This window comes from Oncorhynchus kisutch, linkage group LG4 (assembly GCF_002021735.2).
Source record: "Oncorhynchus kisutch isolate 150728-3 linkage group LG4, Okis_V2, whole genome shotgun sequence".
Classification (NCBI taxonomy): Eukaryota; Metazoa; Chordata; class Actinopteri; order Salmoniformes; family Salmonidae; genus Oncorhynchus; species Oncorhynchus kisutch.
In genome coordinates, this window is record NC_034177.2 from 34,742,022 (window position 1) to 34,766,957 (window position 24,936).

Sequence of the window (24,936 nt, forward strand, 5' to 3'; positions counted from 1 at the left end):
CCTCTCCATACTCTGTCTTGTTTATCCCTCTCCATACTCTGTCTTGTTTCTCCCTCTCCATACTCTGTCTCTGTCTTATTTCTCCCTCTCCATACACTGTCTGTCTTATTTCTCCCCCTCCACACACTGTCTCTGTCTTATTTCTCCCTCTCCATACACTCTGTCTTATTTCTCCCTCTCCATACACTGTCTGTCTTATTTCTCCCCCTCCACACACTGTCTCTGTCTTGTTTCTCTATCTCCATACTCTGTCTATGTCTTATTTCATCTCTGTCTCTCCACAGTTCCAGTCATCTACCAGAGACTCCACACTGACTGATAGACTAGCCGTATGAAGCCAGCTGCTGGAGGCAGCTGTGATAGTGTATACACACACACACACACACACACACACACATACTTTCTCCCATTCTGTTTTTCTATCATTCCTCCCTCTACATATGTCCAGTCCAGCTGTGGTCCTGTTGAAACAGTATGTTTGTCTGTAGTCTGTTTCCCATAATTAAACCGATGGGAAAAGGTGCTCTTCACTCATCGGTCTCATCTCTCCATGTGAGTGTGTGTCCTGCTGTGTAAAAAAAAGTGTGTAATTTAATATCACTAGCTATATCATTTGTTTAATGCCAACATAGACATTGGTTTGGATGTTGTGACACACACACGCACAAATATGGTACATCATTTTAGCTATGCAGTTCTTACCAGGGTCCAGTATCTCTGAGAGAGTGTAGTGTATTTGTGGGACCAGAGTGACCAGAGTTTAACTACAGAGTGGCCTATTGATAGATGCCACCTAGCCAGCGTCTCCACTTTATTACAATTAAAGCACAGAAAGCAGCAAATCACCTGCAAATCAATGGTCCACTCTGGGGGACTGGAGAAGGATAACATTAGCTAGTATTTCACACCGCCATAGTGGAGAGAATACTTCTGGGATTCTGCTCTACTGTAATAACAATAGTCGGAAATTAAACGAATGAAGTAAAAACAGGATACAATTGAATGGAATAGCAAACTAAATAGTCATTATCGTCATCATTTTTAATTCAGTTTCTGTCTGGAAGAAGAGAAGCAATGAACATGGTGATACATTCGGTAAACTGTCAAAGGGGTATATATGTGTGTGCTCTCCCAAAAAGTGTGTGTGTGTGTGTGTGTCTTATTTTAACAGAGCTAGATTATCACCCTAGTGAGCGATGCTGCTGATACAGAGAAGATGCTGTAGTAATTAGTGTATTGTACTTAGCATACAGAACCAGGGTCAAACACAGAGCAGTGTATATGGTATGATGCCTTACCAGCAGTAAACCAGAACAGGCAACACTATACATCTGAAACTTCACATGGAATCACAACTTACTACAGAAACATTATATTATAGTGAGAAAGAGTGACAGAGACGGAGCGGGAGAGAGAGAGTCAAAGAGAGAGAGTCAAAGAGAGAGAGTCAAAGAGAGAGAGTCAAAGAGAGAGAGTCAAAGAGAGAGAGTCAAAGAGAGAGAGTCAAAGAGAGAGAGTCAAAGAGAGAGAGTCAAAGAGAGAGAGTCAAAGAGAGAGAGTCAAAGAGAGAGAGTCAAAGAGAGAGAGTCAAAGAGAGAGAGTCAAAGAGAGAGAGTCAAAGAGAGAGAGTCAGAAAGAAGAGAGCGAGAGATGGGTCAATATAAATAGCAACCAAGATAAATATAGTAATGGATCATATCAGAAAACACAACCAAGCAAAATATAGTAATGGATCATATCAGAAAACACAACCAAGATAAATATAGTAATGGATCATATCAGAAAACACAACCAAGATAAATATAGTAATGGATCATATCAGAAAACACAACCAAGATAAATATAGTAATGGATCATATCAGAAAACACAACCAAGATAAATATAGTAATGGATCATATCAGAAAACACAACCAAGATAAATATAGTAATGGATCATATCAGAAAACACAACCAAGATAAATATAGTAATGGATCATATCAGAAAACACAACCAAGATAAATATAGTAATGGATCATATCAGAAAACACAACCAAGATAAATATAGTATGGATCATATCAGAAAACACAACCAAGATAAATATAGTAATGGATCATATCAGAAAACACAACCAAGATAAATATAGTAATGGATCATATCAGAAAACACAACCAAGATAAATATAGTAATGGATCATATCAGAAAACACAACCAAGATAAATATAGTAATGGATCATATCAGAAAACACAACCAAGATAAATATAGTAATGGATCATATCAGAAAACACAACCAAGATAAATATAGTAATGGATCATATCAGAAAACACAACCAAGATAAATATAGTAATGGATCATATCAGAAAACACAACCAAGATAAATATAGTAATGGATCATATCAGAAAACACAACCAAGATAAATATAGTAATGGATCATATCAGAAAACACAACCAAGATAAATATAGTAATGGATCATATCAGAAAACACAACCAAGATAAATATAGTAATGGATCATATCAGAAAACACAACCAAGATAAATATAGTAATGGATCATATCAGAAAACACAACCAAGATAAATATAGTAATGGATCATATCAGAAAACACAACCAAGATAAATATAGTAATGGATCATATCAGAAAACACAACCAAGATAAATATAGTAATGGATCATATCAGAAAACACAACCAAGATAAATATAGTAATGGATCATATCAGAAAACACAACCAAATAGTAATGATCATCAGAACACCAAATATAGTAATGGATCATATCAGAAAACACAACCAAGCAAAATATAGTAATGGATCATATCAGAAAACACAACCAAGATAAATATAGTAATGGATCATATCAGAAAACACAACCAAGATAAATATAGTAATGGATCATATCAGAAAACACAACCAAGATAAATATAGTAATGGATCATATCAGAAAACACAACCAAGATAAATATAGTAATGGATCATATCAGAAAACACAACCAAGATAAATATAGTAATGGATCATATCAGAAACACAACCAAGATAAATATAGTAATGGATCATATCAGAAAACACAACCAAGATAAATATAGTAATGGATCATATCAGAAAACACAACCAAGATAAATATAGTAAAGGATCATATCAGAAAACACAACCAAGATAAATATAGTAATGGATCATATCAGAAAACACAACCAAGATAAATATAGTAATGGATCATATCAGAAAACACAACCAAGATAAATATAGTAATGGATCATATCAGAAAACACAACCAAGATAAATATAGTAATGGATCATATCAGAAAACACAACCAAGATAAATATAGTAATGGATCATATCAGAAAACACAACCAAGATAAATATAGTAATGGATCATATCAGAAAACACAACCAAGATAAATATAGTAATGGATCATATCAGAAAACACAACCAAGATAAATATAGTAATGGATCATATCAGAAAACACAACCAAGATAAATATAGTAATGGATCATATCAGAAAACACAACCAAGATAAATATAGTAATGGATCATATCAGAAAACACAACCAAGATAAATATAGTAATGGATCATATCAGAAAACACAACCAAGATAAATATAGTAATGGATCATATCAGAAAACACAACCAAGATAAATATAGTAAAGGATCATATCAGAAAACACAACCAAGATAAATATAGTAATGGATCATATCAGAAAACACAACCAAGATAAATATAGTAATGGATCATATCAGAAAACACAACCAAGATAAATATAGTAATGGATCATATCAGAAAACACAACCAAGATAAATATAGTAATGGATCATATCAGAAAACACAACCAAGATAAATATAGTAATGGATCATATCAGAAAACACAACCAAGATAAATATAGTAATGGATCATATCAGAAAACACAACCAAGATAAATGTAGTAATGGATCATATCAGAAAACACAACCAAGATACATATAGTATGGGATCATATCAGAAAACACAACCAAGTGAAATATATTATGGATCATATCAGAAAACACAACCAAGATAAATATAGTATGGGATCATATCAGAAAACACAACCAAGTGAAATATAGTATGGATCATATCAGAAAACACAACCAAGATAAATATAGTATGGGATCATATCAGAAAACACAACCACGTGAAATATAGTATGGGATCATATCAGAAAACACAACCAAGTGAAATATAGTATGGATCATATCAGAAAACACAACCAAGTGAAATATAGTATGGGATCATATCAGAAAACACAACCAAGTGAAATATAGTGTGGATCATATCAGAAAACACAACGAAGTGAAATATAGTATGGATCATATCAGAAAACACAACCAAGTGAAATATAGTATGGGATCATATCAGAAAACACAAACAAGTGCGCACTGCACTTACACACTACATCACACACACACACACACACACACACACACACACACACACACACACACACACACACACACACACACACGCACACGCACACGCACACGCACACACACACACAAACAGTGGCTGCGTTGGTAATTTGTTGGTTGTATTGGCGCAGTGGACTGTAGCGGTGGAGCAGTAACAGTTTGATGGTAGGCTTTATGAGGACAGTATATAATGTGTGACAGCGAGTGCCAGAGGGAGAGATGTGTGACGCTACGGCAACCAGTGCTCCTTTGTGGCCCTACTGGACTCACCTACTACTTGACTAGCTACTGAATTAGCCCTCTGATTGGCTACTGAATTAGCTCTCTGATAGGCTATAGAATTAGTCCTCTGATTGGCTACTGAATGAATTATGTGTTTGTTTATAGATTTAGCTCTCTTATCTGTTGTATTGCCTCCATTACTCACAAAAAGTACTACATGTGGGTTATTTGGTAACTCAGCTCTGGGTACAGGGCCGTGCACAGAACTTTCCGGGACAGGTGCTCAAGTTGGGTTGTTGGGATATCCCAAACATGGGTCCATTTAACCATCAGTTGGGTAAACACATTCTTCCATAATATTAAGATAATTTATTACATATTATAATAAGGTATACCACCTTACTGTATCCCCACAATGGGGAACTGGAAGCGTAATTGAAGCTACAAAAATGTAAATGTGCGACCTTAACATGTGATAACTATACAACAGAACAGATGAACAGGAAGGACATTTACTCTCTTGGGTGGCTAAAAATAACTATTTGAAAGCCACGCCTCAACTAAACTACACCTCCAGTCTTCTGGTCTTGTCACGGATCCCCACGGTACTGCTGCTCATTCTGTTCACCAGTTCCGGAGGTCGACGTCACCAGCTTTCTAGGCTTCACTGAACGGGATTCATCATCATCAACCCCGGACTGTCTTATTACACACACCTGGTTCCCATTTCCCCTGATTAGTATGTTATATACAGTGCCTTGCGAAAGTATTCGGCCCCCTTGAACTTTGCGACCTTTTGCCACATTTCAGGCTTCAAACATAAAGATATAAAACTGTATTTTTTTGTGAAGAATCAACAACAAGTGGGACACAATCATGAAGTGGAACGACATTTATTGGATATTTCAAACTTTTTTAACAAATCAAAAACTGAAAAATTGGGCGTGCAAAATTATTCAGCCTCTTTACTTTCAGTGCAGCAAACTCTCTCCAGAAGTTCAGTGAGGATCTCTGAATGATCCAATGTTGACCTAAATGACTAATGATGATAAATACAATCCACCTGTGTGTAATCAAGTCTCCGTATAAATGCACCTGCACTGTGATAGTCTCAGAGGTCCGTTAAAAGCGCAGAGAGCATCATGAAGAACAAGGAACACACCAGGCAGGTCCGAGATACTGTTGTGAAGAAGTTTAAAGCCGGATTTGGATACAAAAAGATTTCCCAAGCTTTAAACATCCCAAGGAGCACTGTGCACGCGATAATATTGAAATGGAAGGAGTATCAGACCACTGCGAATCTACCAAGACCTGGCCGTCCTTTCAGCTCATACAAGGAGAAGACTGATCAGAGATGCAGCCAAGAGGCCCATGATTACTCTGGATGAACTGCAGAGATCTACAGCTGAGGTGGGAGACTCTGTCCATAGGACAACAATCAGTTGTATATTGGACAAATCTGGCGTGTCATTTAAAGTTTGCCACAAGCCACCTGGGAGACACACCAAACATGTGGAAGAAGGTGCTCTGGTCAGATGAAACCAAAATGGAACCTTTTGGCAACAATGCAAAACGTTATGTTTGGCGTAAAAGCAACACAGCTCATCACCCTGAACACACCATCCCCACTGTCAAACATGGTGGTGGCAGCATCATGGTTTGGGCCTGCTTTTCTTCAGCAGGGACAGGGAAGGTGGTTAAAATTGATGGGAAGATGGATGGAGCCAAATACAGGACCATTCTGGAAGAAAACCTGATGGAGTCTGCAAAAGACCTGAGACTGGGACAGAGATTTGTCTTCCAACAAGACAATGATCCAAAACATAAAGCAAAATCTACAATGGAATGGTTCAAAAATAAACATATCCAGGTGTTAGAATGGCCAAGTCAAAGTCCAGACCTGAATCCAATTGAGAATCTGTGGAAAGAACTGAAAACTGCTGTTCACAAATGCTCTCCATCCAACCTCACTGAGCTCGAGCTGTTTTGCAAGGAGGAATGGGAAAAGATTTCAGTCTCTCGATGTGCAAAACTGATAGAGACATAACCCAAGCGACTTACAGCTGTAATCGCAGCAAAAGGTGGCGCTACAAAGTATTAACTTAAGGGGGCTGAATAATTTTGCACGCCCAATTTTTCAGATTTTGATTTGTTAAAAAAGTTTGAAATATCCAATAAATGTCGTTCCACTTCATGATTGTGTCCCACTTGTTGTTGATTCTTCACCAAAAAATACAGTTTTATATCTTTATGTTTGAAGCCTGAAATGTGGCAAAAGGTCGCAAAGTTCAAGGTGGCCGAATACTTTCGCAAGGCACTGTATGTGCCCTCTGTTCCCTCTGTCTTTGTCGGTTATTGTTTCCATGTCTGTTGGTCGTGTGAGTACCTATGCGTTGGTGCAGCTGTTATGCTGCGTGCTTTATATATATTGTGTATTATGGGTATCGTCCCGCGTCGTTCAAACAGGTTTACCCTCGCTCTTTTGGTTGGGTACAGCCCAGTGTTTTTGTATACGTGTTTGTTTTGGGTGTATTACAACCCCCTATTTGGTATTCCGGCACCTGTCTCCAAATCCTTTATACCAGCGTGGGGGTCATATCTCAATAACCCAGAACCAATAACCCAGAACCAATAACCCATAACTAATAACCAGCATCAATAACCCAGCATCAATAACCCAGAACCAATAACCCATCATCAATAACCCAGAACCAATAACCCAGAACCAATAACCCAGCATCAATAACCCAGAACCAATAACCCAGAACCAATAACCCAGCATCAATAACCCAGAACCAATAACCCAGAACCAATAACCCAGCATCAATAACCCAGCACCAATAACCCAGAACCAATAACCCAGAACCAATAACCCAGCATCAATAACCCAGAACCAACAACCCAGCATCAATAACCCAGAACCAATAACCCAGCATCAATAACCCAGCATCAATAACCCAGCAGTTTTAGAAAAAAAGAAGAAAAACATCCCAACTAAGAGGCCCAACACCTGCAACTCAGCAGTTGGGTCAACAAAACAACCCAGCATTTGTTTGAGTGTAGAGCAGGACTATACACACAAAGCATCAAACTGACATATACCTCTACAGTTGTTCTCTGGAGAGTCATTGTGCTAAAGAGACGATGATCACTGTATGCTGATAGATGTGTGTTTCATCCTAGAATAAAGATGATGGATAGTGGTATTGATTTAGCTGAGCCGTGGCCATGACTGGACTGGCTGTCTCAGACTGACTGGGAGAGAGGAAGTTTCACTTATTATTATTCTCTGACTCATTGGGGATCCGTGTGCTGACCCGGGGTGTGTGTGTGTGACAGGCTTAGATCCTCCGTGTCAGGGACAGCGCTGAAAATGAAACACGGCCCCTCTCTCTGTTCTGCTGCTGTTCTCTCTGTCTGTCCCTCACTATCCCAGAGGAGGCTAGGAACACACAGACACAGAGGGAGAGAAAGACAGAGAGAAAGAGGAGTTGAGGATGGAGTTATCGACTCTCCTCTGTCCCATCACCTCCAACCACTCTGAAGGTGTACAGAGACTCACGTCACATGAATACTCAAACACACACACTCCGTTTCTGCATAAGGCAGAGGAAGAGGGATATTGTAATATCAGTAGGCTATCTATTCTCTACTCTGCTAGTGGATCCCAATCCTCTTTGGAAATAACAGCAGCAGCACAAATCTGTGTGACTGGCTGAGACAGAAAGATAGGGCTGGGCTCTGTTTAATACCCTTATGTAAACCAGTAGCAATCAACCCTAACACAGCACCACACAGCACCACTCAGGGAACAATAAAGGACACTCACTATTCTCTCACCAGATAGCAGCGCTGTGTGTGTGTGTGTGTGTGTGTGTGTGTGTGTGTGTGTGTGTGTGTGTGTGTGTGTGTGTGTGTGGGAGTGAGGGAGTGGGAGAGAGAGATACTGTACGGTTGTTTCTTTCAGCAGTTAGAGGACAATGCGGCCTGGTTCCCAAGCGTTTGTTGTGCTAGTTTAGAATGTGTCTTAAACCTGACCTCAGAGACTAACTACTGTATGTCTGATACGCTCCTTCATTCAGCCCCCACTATCCTTCCTTTCTGATATCTCACTCTCATCCCTCAGCATCCTTTTGTTGACTTCTTCTCCTCATCCCTCCCTCCTCTCTGTCTCTGGTTCAGTAAACAAAAAGCAGAAAAACAGTCAAATAGAGTGAGGCTCAGATTGTCCAATCTAAATTTTAAAAAAACTGCAGTGACACAAATATCCCAAATCTCACCACACCAGCTAGAGCCAAGACAGCAACAAAGGGCAAGGTATTGTATGCATGTGCGTTTCTCGTGTATGAGTGTGTGTACAATTTTTTACAGAAAACATATTATCGTGAAATATCTTTATTTCCGGTTGTCAACTTGTCACAATGGCCTCGTGTTTCAGTCATATAGATCCTGTCATAACGGCCTCGTGTTTCATCCATATAGATCCTGTCATAATGGTCTCGTGTTTCAGCCATATAGATCCTGTCATAATGGCCTCGTGTTTCAGCCTTATAGATCCTGTCATAATGGCCTCGTGTTTCAGCCATATAGATCCTGTCATAATGGCCCTGTGTTTCAGCCATATAGATCCTGTCATAATGGCCCTGTGTTTTAGCCATATAGACCCTGTCTTAATGGCCTTGTGTTTCAGCCATATAGATCCTGTCATAATGGCCTTGTGTTTCAGCCATATAGACCCTGTCATAATGGCCTCGTGTTTCAGCCATATAGATCCTGTCATAATGGCCTCGTGTTTCAGCCATATAGATCCTGTCATAATGGCCTCGTGTTTCAGCCATATAGATCCTGTCATAATGGCCCTGTGTTTCAGCCATATAGACCCTGTCATAATGGCCCTATGTTTCAGCCATATAGACCCTGTCATAATGGCCTTGTGTTTCAGCCATATAGATCCTGTCATAATGGCCTCGTGATTCAGCCATATAGACCCTGTCATAATGGCCTTGTGTTTCAGCCATATCGATCCTGTCACAATGGCCTCGTGTTTCAGCAATATAGATCCTGCAATATTGGCCCTGAGTTTCAGCCATATAGACCCTGTCATAATCTCTCGAGTGGCGCAGCAGTCTGTCCCGAGTGGTGCAGTGGTCTAAGGCACTACATCTCAGTGCTAGAGGTGTGAATCCAGGCTGTATCACAGCCGGCCGTGAGTCCCATAGGGCGGCGCACAATTGGCCCAGCATCGTCCATGTCACTGTAAATAAGAATTTGTTCTTAACTGACTTGCCTAGTTAAATAAAGGTTCAACAAAAATAAATAAATAAAATAAAATTTTTGCCATATAGACCCTACTAGGAAACCATATAATATTCACACATTAGCCTTTATCCCCTAGTTCAGGGGTTCCCAAACTCGGTCCTGGGACAAAAACCAAAACATGCGCGCGCACACACACACACACACACACACACACACACACACACACACACACACACACACACACACACACACACACACACACACAAACACACACACACACACACACACACACACACACACACACACACACACACACACACACACACACACACACACTAGCCTGAGAGGGAGAGGAGCATGTGATAAGCTCCTAGAGAATTATTACACTTAAAAGAAACAAAGGACAGGAGAGAGAGATTTAATGTTCTTATTCCAGCAGAGAGAGATCAACAGCACAGCTCATGATTAAGAGAGGGTTGTTCTGTAAAGACAGGAGAGTCTTGAATTACGACACAGAAGCGTGTGTCTCTATTCTACTAGTGGCTCTCTGGCTCGCTGTCACAATAGGCTTATAGAGCTCAGTCACAGCCAATGAGAGGGTGTGTTTGTGTTGCTTTGATCCTTATATTAATGATAATATCACCAGGTTGGAGAGTTCTGAAGTCATTGGGATTCAACCTAAGAACCAGATTGGTTTGTAGCTGCTCTGGGAAATGGTGGTTGCTGTTATTGATGAAATAGAAGCAGTGTTCCAAGTGTACAGTATGCTTTTGTATTCAGGTGAGATTTTGTTTCTGCCTTTGATCAGGCAGTGTGCAATATACATCACACAGTTTTATGGCAAGAGCGAGAGATAGAAGAGAGAGTATTATTTCAGAGTCCCAGGCATTGCGGCTGTTGTTGTTCTATAGGCGGTTTTATGGAGCAGAAACCAACTGCCTGTTCTCTGGGTTGTTTTCGCACTGATTGATTGCTCTGGCCTGAGGCTCCTCTGAGTGTGTTGCGTCGTGTCTGGGTGTTTACCGGAATGTTTGGAGGATAAAAACCTGAGTCCTCCACATCAGTCTAGACTAGAGTCAGGGAGGAAAAGAGACAGAATGAAAGAAACAATGAATGAAAGAGAGAGAGAAATAAAAACAACAGTTCTCCTTTGGCCCAAAGGAGTACATAGCCCATAGAGAACCCATGCTTTTGTCTGTCTCTGTGTGCTGTGGTAGACTGAGCTGCGTTCTCAGTCTCTGGATGGTTCTGACTGTGTTCTCCAGTGCTGCAGACCTGTCAGTGGGTCAGAGACAGACTGACACTGAGGCACCAGAAGGGTCACAGTTGTCTGTCCCTGTATGTATACATTTTTTTCATCCAAACTGTCATCCCTTTGATTCCGTCTATCTCTCTCTGTCAGGGAAATTGTCAAGGACCATTTGAAAAAGTTTTGCTAGGACGTGTGTGTTCAGTGAAGGAGAAACTCTAGTTTGTATAGAGTGTGTCAAACACTGACATCTCAAAGGGTGTTCATGTGAAGTGTGTGTGTTTCCGTTGGGCCCGTAGCAGTGGATTGATTTGACACAATCCTTCAAACCACTGTGTTTTCAGATGATAATCTGCTCCCGCCGCAGATTAGAACTCAGATCATCTATTTCACAATAAACACAGAAACTGTGTGACACTTGTGTGTGGTGAGACACACACACACACACTAGCCTGAGAGGGAGAGGAGCATGTGATGAGCTCCTAGAGAATTATTACACTTAAAAGAAACAGGGGACAGGAGAGAGAGATTTAATGTTCTTATTTCAGCAGAGAGAGATCAACAGCTCAGCTCATGATTAAGAGAGGGTTGTTCTGTAAAGACAGGAGAGTCTTGAATTACGACACAGAAGCGTGTGTGTGCGTGCGTGCGTGCATGAGTGTGTCTCTGTGCTGTGAGGTTTCTTTCTATTATGTTTGTTAATTAGCTGACAAAGGTTACTAAAGTTCAAGGCGTCTCAGGCAGGGGGGCCGGCGCATGCAAATGAGGCAGGAGGTCAGACGGCTTAGTGACCCACCTTTCACAGCCCATATATGGGCGCAACCACACTCGCTGTACTGACATACAAATACCCTCAATTCTAAAATACTGTCACTGATCTAGGTGAAGGTATTTACAGCAATCACACACAGGCACTGTACTGACTTACAAATACCTGAACTAATATTAATACTGAGTTGATGAGAATACTGTAACAGATTTCTACGTAGAGTAATTACCACGATTGCTGAATGTATCACACTTTTGCCATGCCAAACACTCTATCAGATCATTATCCCACCTGCATCATGCCCAATGGGTTTCTGCCTCAGATTGGCCCAGAATAATATTGATACAACCTTCATATCTACCACTTTCACATGACCTACTTATTATTCATGTCTTTAAACACATGACATGTACTCTTCTAGTTCTCTCTACAGCTCAGTAGACACTACATGAACACCCAGATAGGATGTCAGTGGGTTCAGGGAGTTGGAGAGTGTTGAAGGAGATAAGATAAGAGGTGAGACAGCAGTAGGTAGTCGCCTGTGCATAAAAAAATTGTCCTTGTAGGCTTAGGCAAGTTCTAGTGGTAACACACACACACACACTGTTCCACTATGCTCTGGTGATAAAAGTGATAGAGTGTTAGACAAGCTGTCATGCTGGAGGTGAGAGACAGACACTAGTAGTGACAGTAGATCTGAAGGGTTTTATCTGGCTCTGCTGTAGGTCTGATACCTCCTGCAGCAGAACTTGTCTAAGCCTCCTTTAGACTGTGGGCCAGTGTATCAGGACTATGTCACTGGGAGCTGTGGGAGGTGGTTGTGTGATGATCTGTGATATCTAATAGATGTGTGACTGTCTGAGCTATCGCCCCGATAGTGACTCTGGACTAGACAGGACAGCAGGACTGAGACAAGAGCGCGGGACAGGGAGAGACAAAATGTAAAAGTAACAGAACGTTATAATCCTCTGAAATAATAAATCATACAATATTCAGGGACTATAAAGTTCATATTTTACAGACTAGCGGTTCAAGCGTTTAGCCGATTTGGTTTTAGACAAACTCAGCACATCAACATGAATACAAAATAATACTAGTGAGATAATGATTTGGGAATTAATCCAAAACACACTTAAATTGTCACTGATGCTTTTGGGCCCACCGTATTAAAAGTGAAAGTGAGAGTCAGTGAAACTTTGACAGGTCCACATCTTCAGTCAGGCAGTAAGGGACTTGAGGGTTTACAGTTGACTGTTTCTAGTGCTCCTCCTCATCTCTCTCTATCAACCCAACACAACCCTGCTTTAGTTCTAATCCACTGGCCAGACTCCGCTGCCCCAAAGTCTTAAACCCCAAAGTCTCAATCTCTGACTCAGAGAGCACACACACACACACACGCGCGCACACACGCGCACGCGGACACGCACACACACGCGCACGCAGACACACACACGCACACATGCACGCACGCACACGCACACACACGCACACACACACGTGCACGCGCACACACACGTACACACACGCGCACACGTACACACACACACACACACACACACACACGCACACACACGCACACGCCCACACGCACACGCACACGCACACAAACACACACACGCACACACACACACACACACACACACACACACACACACACACACACACACATAATGTACATTACTACACAATGAACTGCTTCTCCAGCACATCTACAACTGTTAATGAGCTGTGCATTAAATAGACTGTATTTCATATAGCTTGTTGTGTCAGTGTGTCTAATACATACATTACCAGTGTTGCCCCTACTCTCCCAGCCTGTGTATGTGATTACAGTACCTCTTTCATCACACTGTACAATAGGCTTTACAATAATAGACCATAAATTAATCCAGTGGCCAGACCAGCTAGCTGTAAATAGTAAGTAGTGATTGTTTACAGTGCAGACACGTCTATGAGTGGGCTGGCTACACAATTATCACACACAGCAGCACTCAATCCTCAACTGCCATTGTGCAGCATCACATTGAATACTGCCATGATCTCTCACCAGGCTCACAATAACCTTGTCAGTTAGTATCATATCGCTTTTACATAGAGCAATAGTGATATACTCTACATTCTTAGAGGATTACTGGGATTTCTTTACTTATTTAGATCTGTAACCTTCATTTAACCAGGCACGTCAAATAACAACAAATTCCTATTTACAATGATGGTCTGGCAAGAGACGACGGGCACTGAATAAATCAAAGTAAAAGGGGTCCTGGCTCCAAGGCTGGGTGAGGGTTATAGCTCTGCTGTACCCTCTTAATGGCAGTGGAGCTCTCTGTCTCTTTAATCCTGCTAGTCTAGAGCAGATGAGAAGGCCTTATTAAAGATTGATTTACTCCACTGTCTGTGCAATCTGGGCTCAGGTTATCAGGGAGATCAGTCAAACACACACACACGCTCTTGCTTCACTTCATTATCTCTAATACTGCTAGTAAACGTTTAGCGCTGGCGTGTGTTCTCCCATATGGAGCGCACACAGCTCCGAGCCTCAGTGATGTTAATGGGTTTTTAAATGTCAGGGAATGATAACATGGGGATCTGTTGTCCTATGTCCTCACGATCATCATCATTGCAGAGCGGAGCAGAGAGTGGTCGCTGTATGTGTGTGTGTGTGTGTGTGTGTGTGTGTGTGTGTGTGTGTGTGTGTGTGTGTGCGCGGCACCCAACCCATGTGTGTGTGCGCAGGTGCGGCCCTACTTCCACCAGTGCTGATGTCAGCATGATTTATGCACCAATCAGATGAGGAGAGAGCGAGAAAGCGAGAGAGAGGGCGGAAGGGAGGGAGGGGGAGAGAGAGAGGGACGGAGGAAGTACTGTGTTCTTTAATCATCCCTTCTGCTTTCTCACCATAACATTCGAAGGCTCTGGCCTGGTCTTTATTGGTCTCACTATGTGATTCTCCCAGCAGGCTTTGGGTAGTCCGGTCAGTTGGCCCTGCTTCCTGTAACCTAGATCTGCAGAGGGACCTAAAAAGATTCCCTTCATTGAACCCTGTGTAAGGGATGGACACAGACGTACATGCATACGCATGTCCACTCACACAGTGAGAAGAGGGCAGACAACGTTGTCAGGCTGGAGATCTGTGGGAGGAATCTCTTCTCTAGTCCCATCAGGTAAACAATAGAGCCAAAAGTCTAAGTCATACTTAAGCTCTGACGATAGACTGACTACTAAGGTTGAGAGATAGAGAGGCTGTCTGACACATGAAATAATGGCCCTGTGTTTTAGCCATATAGACCCTACTAGGAAACCATATAATATTCACACATTAGCCTTTATCCCCTAGTCCAGGGGTTCCCAAACTCGGTCCTGCCCAAGTGTTAGGACAGAAACCAAAACGTGCACACACACACACACACACACACACACACACACACACACACACACACACACACACACACACACACACACACACACACACACACACACACACACACACACACACACACACACACACACACACAGGGATTGATTCTCATTGTGAGAAGCAGAATTGCTGCAGGGACAGTCACTGTTTACTGTAAATAAACAAGTGACACACACAGTCTCCGAGGGGGAAGAGAGCTTAACTAACCATTTACAGGGAAACCACTGGGGTAAATGTCTCACTTTAGTCTGTTTGTAGTATTTTTTGTTTTTGTTTTTATTACTGTAAAACAAGAGCCAATTATAGAAATAGAGGGACTAAAACAGCAGTATCCTGTGGTAATCATTTGTTTATCTCGTAAAGCTGAATTACATCATGTAGACCAGGGATCATCAACCAGATTCAGCCGCGTGGCAATTTCTTCTTGAGTGGGTGGTCAGAGTGCCGGGAACATAATTACAAATAATTTGTAGACTGCAAATTGACCACAAGAAGCACAAACCGATGTAATGTTTGACTAAAACATAATCATTTCAGTCCTTGCTACCAGTTGTATACGATCATGTGTCTCTCCATTAAGCATGGAAATACTTGGGAACAGATTTCCATAATGAAAATGACTTGGAGCTGGTGTTTTTACAGTCTTATGTCCCCCCTTTTCCGCTCTACAGATTGAATATAGGCCTCTCTCTTTCTACACTCCTGCTCTTCCCTGTTGTGTGCTCTCTCACCTAAGTTCTTAAGTGATCAATTCTTCTTCAGACATCGTATTATCATGCTTACTGGGAAATACACGCACACACACACACAGACACACACACACACACCCACACACACACACGCACACACACACACACACACACACGTACACACGTACACACACACCCACACACCCACACACACACACACACATACACACACACACAACATAAATCACAGCCAGTCACTCTCACACTGCTGCTTCCAGCCCGTAACACCATTAGGTCTACTGTCGTTATGTGATCAAACATACAGTAGTAATGGGGAGAATACAGAGGTAGACAGGAGGGAGTTTCCCCCAACCAGCTGATTGTCACACGCTGCTGGATACCAACTGTTTTCTCTAATAACCATTTGACCATCGCCACTGATCTAGTCCAGCAGCAGCAGTTGGTCTTTCATGGTGCGCATGAAGAGATCTAGACATAATCAGAGGTCTGAGGACAGAAAGAGGGGAGCTAACCGCTGTTGAGTGGGACTTCAATTTACTAATGAGATCATTCAATATAATCATTAAATTTGAATGTTTTTTAAAGTTATTTCCATATAAATATTGACAGCTAACCTTTGTGTTGAATGAGAACCTATTTCTTAGGGTTGAACCGGGATATGGTTATGAAGCTAGGGTTATGGTTAGGGTTTAGGTCACAGTTAGGGTTGAACTGGGATATGGTTATGAAGCTAGGGTTATGGTTAGGGTTTAGGTCACAGTTAGGGTTGAACTGGGATATGGTTATGAAGCTAGGGTTATGGTTAGGGTTTAGGTCACAGTTAGGGTTGAACCGGGATATGGTTATGAAGCTAGGGTTATGGTTAGGGTTTAGGTCACAGTTAGGGTTGAACCGGGATATGGTTATGAAGCTAGGGTTATGGTTAGGGTTTAGGTCACAGTTAGGGTTGAACCGGGATATGGTTATGAAGCTAGGGTTATGGTTAGGGTTTAGGTCACAGTTAGGGTTGAACTGGGATATGGTTATGAAGCTAGGGTTATGGTTAGGGTTTAGGTCACAGTTAGGGTTGAACTGGGATATGGTTATGAAGCTAGGGTTATGGTTAGGGTTTAGGTCACAGTTAGGGTTGAACCGGGATATGGTTATGAAGCTAGGGTTATGGTTAGGGTTTAGGTCACAGTTAGGGTTGAACTGGGATATGGTTATGAAGCTAGGGTTATGGTTAGGGTTTAGGTCACAGTTAGGGTTGAACTGGGATATGGTTATGAAGCTAGGGTTATGGTTAGGGTTTAGGTCACAGTTAGGGTTGAACTGGGATATGGTTATGAAGCTAGGGTTATGGTTAGGGTTTAGGTCACAGTTAGGGTTGAACCAGGATGTGATGTGCACATGTAGCTAGGGTAAGGGTTAGGGTTAGAGTTAGGTTATGTTCGGGTTGAACCGGGATTTGGAGTGTTGAGGGAAGCATGAGGGATTCATCAGCTTACCCTACTCAAATGTATCAGATTACCCAAATGAAAATAAAGGTTTAGAAACACTAAAATCAGGTCCACAAAATCTTTCAATCTTATGCAGACACACACTCACATAGCCCAGCCCGTCTCCAGTGCTGAAGCTGTTTGTAAGGCTAAGTAAGCAGCGCCCAGGGTTCTGCATCATTTACCAAGGCTCAATAACAACCTCTTTTTCACCGCTCGACCTACCTGGCCACAGTGAATTGCGCGCGCACACACACAGAGAGCACAGAGTATATCTTCTCCCCTGGAAGCCTTAACCAGGCACATTATATCTGTGTTGCAGCTATCTGGCCATGACATTATGCATTGTTTTGATAGATATTGATCCTCACGGCAGAGCGAGTTAAACAGAGGAGAAAAATGTGCTTTGAAAAGCAACATGGCTGCCGAGAGAGCGAGAGTAACGGGTTGCTAACTAGAGAACAGGGGAAAGAGATAGAAAGATAGAGAGAGGGAAACAGATAGGGAGGGAGGGATAAAAAGAGAGAGAGAGCAGGGTGGTTTATAAAAAGATTGAGAAGAGAGAGGTCGACAATGGAACTGTGACCTAAAAGAGAAGAGATGAGAAAAGTTGATTTGGTAGTAGAGAATAGTTTATGTGAACAAGGCACAGTAGTCAAGGATAGTTTATGTGAACAAGGTACAGTAGTCAAGGATAGTTTATGTGAACAAGGAACAGTAGTCAATGATAGCTTATGTGAAAAAGGTACAGCAGTCAAGGATAGTTTACGTGAACAAGGAACAGTGGTAGAGGATAGTTTATGTGAACAAGGTACAGTGGTAGAGGATAGTTTATGTGAAAAAGGTACAGTAGTCAAGGATAGTTTATGTGAACAAGGTACAGGGGTAGAGAACAGTTTATGTTAACAAGGTACGGTAGTAGAGAACAGTTTATGTGAACAAGGTACAGGGGTAGAGAACAGTTTATGTGAACAAAGTACAGTAGTAGAGAACAGTTTGTGAACAAGGTACGGTTGTAGAGAACAGTTTATGTGAACAAGGTACAGGAGTAGAGAACCACTTATGTGAACAAGGTACAGTGGTAGAGGATAGTTTGTGAACAAGGTACAGTAGTAGAGAACAGTTCATGTGAACAAGGTACAGTGGCAGAGAACAGTTTATATGAATAAGGTACAGTAGTAGAGAGCGGTTTATGTAAACAAGGTACAGTGGTAGAGGATACTTTATGTGAACAAGGCACAGTAGCAGAGAGCAGTTTATGTGAAGAAGGTAGAGTAGTAGAGGACAGTTCATGAACAATGTAGAGTAGTAGAGAACAGTTTATGTGAACACGGTACAGTAGTAGAGAATAGTTCATGAACAATGTACAGTAGTACAGAACAGTTTATGTGAACAAGGTACAGTGGTATAGGATAGTTTATGTAAACAAGGTACAGTAGAAGATAACAGTTTATTTGAACAAGGTACAGATGTAGAGAACAGTTTGTGAACAAGGTGCAGTTTATGTGAACCAGGTACAGTGGTAGAGAACAGTTCATGAACAAGGTATGGTAGTAGAGAACAGTTTATGTGAACAAGGGACAGTAGTAGAGAACAGTTTATATGCATAAGGTACACTGGTAGAGGAAAGTTTATGTGAACAAGGTACGGTAGTAGAGAACAGTTTATGTGAACAAGGTACGGTAGTAGAGAACAGTTTATTTGAACAAGGAACAGATGTAGAGAACAGTTTGAACAAGGTGCAGTTTATGTGAACCAGGTACAGTGGTATAGAACAGTTAATGAACAATGTACAGTAGTAGAGAACAGTTTATGTGAACAAGGTATAGTGGTAGAGGATATTTTATGTGAACAAGGTACAGTAGAAGAGAACAGTTGATTTGAACAAGGTACAGATGTAGAGAACAGTTTGTGAACAAGGTACAGTTTATGTGAACCAGGTACAGATGTAGAGAACAGTTCCTGAACAAGGTACAGTGGTAGAGAACAGTTCATGAACAAGGTACGGTAGTAGAGAACTGTTTATGTGAACAAGGTACAGTAGTAGAGAACTAGTTTATGTGAACAAGGTACGGTAGTAGAGAACAGTTTATGTGAACAAGGTACAGTAGTAGAGAACCGTTTATGTGAACAAGGTACGGTAGTAGAGAACAGTTTATGTGAACAAGGTACGGTAGTAGAGAACAGTTTATGTGAACAAGGTACAGTAGTAGAGAACCGTTTATGTGAACAAGGTACGGTAGTAGAGAACAGTTTATGTGAACAAGGTACGGTAGTAGAGAACAGTTTATGTGAACAAGGTACAGTAGTAGAGAACAGTTTATGAACAAGGTACGGTAGTAGAGAACAGTTTATGTGAACAAGGTACGGTAGTAGAGAACAGTTTATGTGAACAAGGTACAGTAGTAGAGAGCAGTTTATGAACAAGGTACGGTAGTAGAGAACAGTTTATGTGAACAAGGTACGGTAGTAGAGAACAGTTTATGTGAACAAGGTACAGATGTAGAGAACAGTTCATGAACAAGGTATGGTAGTAGAGAACAGTTTATGTGAACAAGGTACGGTAGTAGAGAACAGTTTATGTGAACAAGGTACAGATGTAGAGAACAGTTCATGAACAAGGTATGGTAGTAGAGAACAGTTTATGTGAACAAGGTACGGTAGTAGAGAACAGTTTATGTGAACAAGGTACAGATGTAGAGAACAGTTCATGAACAAGGTATGGTAGTAGAGAACAGTTTATGTGAACAAGGTACGGTACACACACACACACACACCGCCCGGAAGTGTTTTAGTTCCTCCATTTGACCTGTGCTTGTCTCACACACTGTGTGTGTGACCTTGGCTTGGCCCGCTGGTAAAGTGGAACGTAGGAGAGAGGGTGTGTGAGCAGCCAAGCGTACTCCTCCAGATTAGCAGGCTTTATTACTGCCACCGACCACAGCCCCTACAAATCCTCTTATTTCATTTTACCTCCCGCTACCTCTCTCTAACACACTTGCTCCCGCGCCCTCCTCTCTCCCTCACTTTTCTCTTTTTCCGCTCCCCCTCTCAACTCTCTCTTTCTCTCCTGTTCTCACACACTTTTTTCCCCCATTCCACTTTCACTTACTTGTTCTCCTTTCTCTCCCTCATGTGTTTCTGCCTTGTTGACATCTTTCTCAGCCTCTTATTCCCCCTATTCCTCATTCTTTGTTTGTCTCCCTCTACATTTTCCCTATACCTTCTCTTTCTTAGCCTTTCCTTCCCCTGCTCTCTTCCTCCCTCATTCTATTCAGTGTGATGAATCTGTAGACAGGGCCTAATAATTGTACTTCAGCCCAAGTGCTCATTTTTCTCCATGTTTGAAAGCCATGACAAGCAGCAGTTCTTTCTCTATCCACCTTCCTCTACTCTCTTTCTCCCTCGCTCTCTTTATTTCTCTCTTCCTCTCCCTTTCCCCTCTATTCCTCTCGTACAAAGGGGTGAATAGAATAACTGATGGTTTACAAGGTCATGCTGTCTAGTGAGGACACACAGGGGGTTTCTACAGGAGCTATGTCCTCCCAGGTGCCATGTTCAGCCTCAGATATAGAGACAGAGGAAGTTCTGGATAGCACACAGCAATATATCTAGGGGGGAAATAACCATGGTGCTCTCAAAGCTTAAGTAAAAGAATGTTCCCTTAAATTCCAGATACCTTTATCTTAAGATAGCTAGGTGACACAACCACATCAGTCAAATGTACGAGACACGAACATTCCATTCCAGCTAACCAATGGATATATAGTGTTTTGCAAAAAAACTAAACATTTTCATACACAACTAGAATGTAGGGGAAATAATCTGAGAACACAATATTTTACACACACATGAAGCAATCATTTCTGGTGAAAGAACACAAATGTGAAAAGTTGGTGGATAAAGCGTTTCGGAAAGAAACTCTTCATCTATTGACTGTTACATGATCATTTCTGTAGAATATTACCCCAATCACACAACCACATAGCAGTGTTAAACGCAGCCTGTACAGGGAGTGCCAGAACACCCTGGGACTAAACATATGGGCTCCTCTAGAATATCCTCACCAATCTCAACCTCACGCATGCGCATATTCACTCACACACACACACACGCTCTTTCTTGCTCGCTCTCTCCTCTTTCTCTTGGATCATGCTAGATTCCAAAAACTAGAACATGGTAACGCTGTACTGGATCATTTCATTGAGGAGACATTGTATTGACATAGTATGTGTGTGACTGTGTGGTGTGAGTCTGGTTAAGGTCTAGCTGGTGATGTGCTGTTCCACCTCAGGTATTTACATGTCAGAGAAAAGCATCTGGCAGAGTTACAGGGGACAGTCCCACTGCAGTAAATGCCAACGCCCCATACACACACACACACACACACACACACAGCCTCGGCCCAGATCTCTATCTCATACCCCCCCACACACACTATAGTTACTGAGGCAGCTTTCTGCACACATCAGCAGAATGTAAAGGGGCAGACAGAAGGATAAATAAAGACCAACATCCCATCATTATGCCATTAATAACGCTGTTTAATCAACTACACAATTCAATATTGACATGTCGATATTTTAACATAATTATGGTTTATGGCTGTAAATTGCATATTTTATTTCAAACATTACATGAGTTAAATGAAATTAGGTTTTTGTCCAATAAGCACTTTCACAAAATTTCACACTATTTTTAGGGAGGACGGGATATTCTGAAACTTGTGTAAATACACAGGCTTGCTTGATTGACAACAATTGAATTACTCTATAATAGCACTTAATAAATATCATTCATTTTCATATGAGAGAGAGAGAGAGTGAGAGAGAGAGAGAGAGTGTACAGTATATTTTCTCCCTCTCAGTAGATATGTATCGAGTTAGTCTTGTCCATAGAGGGCTTTAACATTGATTGTGATCATTAAATATATCCGTTCCAAATGGCAGCATGGCGTTCCAGACGTCAATACTACCAATATAAGCAACACAGACGTATTCAAATCAATCCGCCCATAAATATGAGGAGGGAAATTAATCTTATGGGAAATAAAAAAACGAAAAGGGAAAATAGCAGTCAGCCAGTACACATCGCATTGCAATATAGATAAACATTCATTTAACAAATTGTTCATGTCTAAATGTTTGTATGCTATATTTTAGTTTCCTTTCTAATTGTATAAATTATATTGATATTCAGTATGTATTGGATTCTCTTCTGATCTGCATCTACTCTTCAGAAGCATGATGGGAAGTATCTTGGCCTCATTTATAAAATAATATTTTCATTTTCATGATTCTACATCTCAGAGCATGATTAGTGTATGAATGTAAAGGATGATTCATGATTCTACATCTCAGAGCATGATCAGTGTATGAATGTAAAGGATGATTCATGATTCTACATCTCAGAGCATGATCAGTGTATGAATGCAAAGGATGATTCATGATTCTACATCTCAGAGTATGATCAATGTATGAATGCAAAGGATGATTCATGATTCTACATCTCAGAGCATGATCAGGGTATGAATGTAAAGGATGATTCATGATTCTACATCTCAGAGCATGATAAGGGTATGAATGTAAAGGATGATTCATGATTCTACATCTCAGAGCATGATCAGTGTATGAATGTAAAGGATGATTCATGATTCTACATCTCAGAGCATGATCAGTGTATGAATGTAAAGGATGATTCATGATTCTACATCTCAGAGCATGATCAGTGTATGAATGTAAAGGATGATTCATGATTCTACATCTCAGAGCATGATCAGGGTATGAATGCAAAGGATGATTCATGATTCTACATCTCAGAGCATGATAAGGGTATGAATGCAAAGGATGATTCATGATTCTACATCTCAGAGCATGATCAGTGTATGAATGTAAAGGATGTAAAGGAACACAAATCATATTTTTGCACACATTGATGAAATTCCCACAAGCATGTTTGAATTATTAATCACACGTTAAAAAAAAATGCATTCAACCACAATGAGAGATAAATAGAGGGATGGTGGGAGGGAGAGGTAGAGAGAGAGGAGAGAGAAAGAGAGACTGAGGGGCCTCGGGTGAGTCAAAGGATCAAGGTCTTCCTCAGAGACGAATGCTTTCCTCTCTTCTCCTCTCCTCTCCTTTCCTCTCTTCTCCTTTCCTCTGTTCTCTAAGCGTTGGGAGGAAGTGTAATGTATCGATTAACTATCAGATGATTCCGATAGGGCCTGATCAATAAGGCTTTGTATGAAAGCCAGGCAGGAACCTCCCTCTACAGTCAGAACACACGCACCCACACCCACACATGCAAACAAACACAATCATAGATCCACGGCAGCGATGCACTCCCAGAGGACATCGTAATGCTGTTTCCTCTTTGTTTGTTGTCTGCCCAGCATCTCTCTCTCTCTCTCTCTCTCTCTCTCTCTCTCTCTCTCTCTCTCTCTCTCTCTCTCTCTCTCTCTCTGTCATTGACTGGTTATAGCGAGGGGCTTATATGCTGTTGATGTCTCACTCACTTCTTCTCTGAAGGAGCTCAGTGACATGCATCAATCAAATCAAATGATCAGTACTGTATGTGTGTGTGTGTGTGTGTGCATGTTGTTTGTATAGAGGGGAGAGGGGTGTAAGAGAGAGTCTCAGCTTGCTGCTTCTTACCAGTTCGAGAGCAGAGGAAGATGGGTGCAAGGGGCTCAGCTGTAGCACTACTGCCCCTAGGGGCCACAGAAGGGGGTGCTGGATCTATAACTGGGTGTACCTCGTCCTCCTGTATCCCTCTCTCCCTGGGGATAGTGTGTGTTGCAGCCGGTCCTTACATGCCCCCACACACCCAAAAAATAAACATTTCTAAAAAGAATTGTAGAGCTTAGGGGATGGACGATGTGTTGTTTCTTCTCTATCCTAGTGAGAGATTCCTTAATAAATTGCTCTAAATCTCCCTGTCCTCAATTCCTTCGGTGTTTGTGTTTGCATGTGCAAGAGCAGCAACAAGACCGCTGTGGTGTACAGATTAGAACAGAACAGTTCATTGTGCTTCTACATATGAATTGCTTGCTGTTTGGGTTTTTTGGCTGGGTTTGTGTATACTCACTTTGTGAAATCTGATGATGTAAAAAGGGCCTTATAAATACATTTGATTTGTATATAGTAGGGGAGAGTGGGGTAAGTTGAGCCAATTTATTTTTTTACATTCAGCATCACTCCTTCAAAGGAAATATACAATGATATCTACATATATTTCAGGATGTTATGTATCCCTGGAAATAATCAGAATACATGTAAACATAGCTTGTCCAAAAAATGTGGTCTCTTGGCACAATTTCCCACGGGTATGGGCCGCAGGACAGGGTAAGTTGAGCCACTTACTAATTAAATATCACCACTACCTTTTTAAAACCGTGTCTCTTTATTTGCCAAACACAATTCAA

General features: G+C 41.3%; 1 protein-coding gene across 1 annotated transcript in view; it reads left to right on the plus strand.

The window, feature by feature from the left end:
* The window catches only part of LOC109889457 (transcription factor Maf), a 55,738-nt gene that overhangs the window by 27,060 nt on the left and 3,742 nt on the right, over positions 1-24,936 (plus strand). The window lies entirely within an intron of this gene.